Consider the following 2,505-nt stretch of genomic DNA (forward strand, 5'->3'; position numbering starts at 1 on the left):
ATGCAAATGAGATGGTCAGCAATATTTACTTGCATTTCATTGGTCAAAGTTTTTAACATGCAGCTATCATGTGCTTGTGAGATGGGTATCATGCACTGCTGAATTCACAATTTAGTTGTCAAATATCTGACCATTTTTTGTGTATTATGAATACAGTACTATTGTGTGTCGGACGTACTGTGTCGGACGTACGTATAAAATGTACGTCCGACACCAGGTTTTCTTAATTAGTATAATTAATTAGAAAGCACAATTATAATATATGTACTTAATATACTCAATTACCTTTAAAACATAAATTTGGAAATTCCTTTGTATTTGGTTTAGAGTGGACATAAAATAATGTAATATTTTTGTGTCGGACGTACAAAATATATTAATTCACATAAAATAAATTAAAAAAATATATAATTAATAAGAAACAAATTTTTTTTTCATATATAGGAATATATATCTATTTTTATATTGTATATTAAAAAAAAATAAAAAAATATTATTTTAATGTAGGAAATTCATATATTAAGCCTTGATTAAATTTATTGGTAAATATTAAACAATTTATATTATCATGTTTAAATGTAATTATATTTCAAATCGCAGAATATTAATATATTTTATTTTTTTTATGATACTACATTATCTGTCTCTTATACACATCTAGATGTGTATAAGAGACAGCTGATGCTCGATGTGCATTCCAATTTTGTTGGCTCATTACTGCCTTTACAGCTGCCCTGCTCTTGGCTTTCCGCACTCTGTCCTTTTCAAGGAGACGTCTATATTTTTCTGGGTCTTCTTTTTGCCGAGCATGCTTTCGTGCTTGCCTTTGTTTGTTGGTAAGCACCATGACGCATTGACTGTTGAAGTAAAAATTTAAATAAACTTGTTATATTAAAAGTAATTAAATCACAATGTTTAAAAACAAACTTGATTAGGACCACTTTTTTTTGGTCCAGTATGAATACTTCCTGCCTGATTTTAAACTGTCGAATTCAATATTTGCGAAAAATTGTTCCCTCCTATTAAAAGCCATATTTATTAGTACAGTGATTTCAATTATTTATCTGACAGCAAAATATTATATCCATATGCACCTTTATGTTAATAATTTGGGACTACTGTATAATACTAAGTGTTTGTACACAGCTGTTTAATGCACATTATTAATATCATTCTTCTGCAGTACTGTAACCTAGTTAAAAGACCACTGTAGAGGAACAAACTGATTTTCTAATTGAACTACGATTTTCTATAACGACGTATAAAATAAGTATTAAAATTATTCTATTTAATTCCAAAGTTTAAAAATCTTACCTGAATTATTAGGCTTGGCCCTATACTGTAGAAGGATATAATCTGCTATTAATTTAATGCTATATGGTACTTCTGGGACTTGAAAAGAAATGCAACTATTCCAACCATAGGCACACTTTTTTAGTAAACATGTTTTTCACAATATGATTGGTCAAAATGTGATGAATATGCAAATGAGATGGTCAGCAATATTTACTTGCATTTCATTGGTCAAAGTTTTTAACATGCAGCTATCATGTGCTTGTGAGATGGGTATCATGCACTGCTGAATTCACAATTTAGTTGTCAAATATCTGACCATTTTTTGTGTATTATGAATACAGTACTATTGTGTGTCGGACGTACTGTGTCGGACGTACGTATAAAATGTACGTCCGACACCAGGTTTTCTTAATTAGTATAATTAATTAGAAAGCACAATTATAATATATGTACTTAATATACTCAATTACCTTTAAAACATAAATTTGGAAATTCCTTTGTATTTGGTTTAGAGTGGACATAAAATAATGTAATATTTTTGTGTCGGACGTACAAAATATATTAATTCACATAAAATAAATTAAAAAAATATATAATTAATAAGAAACAAATTTTTTTTTCATATATAGGAATATATATCTATTTTTATATTGTATATTTAAAAAAAAATAAAATAACATTATTTTAATGTAGGAAATTCATATATTAAGCCTTGATTAAATTTATTGGTAAATATTAAACAATTTATATTATCATGTTTAAATGTAATTATATTTCAAATCGCAGAATATTAATATATTTTATTTTTTTTATGATACTACATTATATAACCTTTGAAATTATACTAATAATACACACATTTGACGCGTTTTAAATTTTTACAAAATAGTTACCATTTTATGGAATTGCCCAGAATCAGACAGGAACACAAACTTTTTGAACTTCACACTGACATTTTCTACTTACATACACATAACCTGGTTGCTAATACAGTTGCCTGGAGCTCTAGTCTTGGAAAAGTCAGCGTCTTTAGTGATTTTGCAAGATTTTGCTGTCAAGAATCTAATACTCCCACAGAACTGTTGGGCATCTTCCATCTAGTACTGTATACGACACAGCACCAAAGGCAGTCTCAGAGGCATTGCAAATTATTATCAGCCGCAATGATTCAGCATTTGTTTCTGGAATTAAGCACCTGTTGAATGAGAC

The sequence above is a fragment of the Anneissia japonica genome, unplaced genomic scaffold (assembly GCF_011630105.1).
Source record: "Anneissia japonica isolate Jap-2015-1 unplaced genomic scaffold, ASM1163010v1 scaffold2878_len565122_cov162, whole genome shotgun sequence".
NCBI classification, from domain to species: Eukaryota; Metazoa; Echinodermata; class Crinoidea; order Comatulida; family Comatulidae; genus Anneissia; species Anneissia japonica.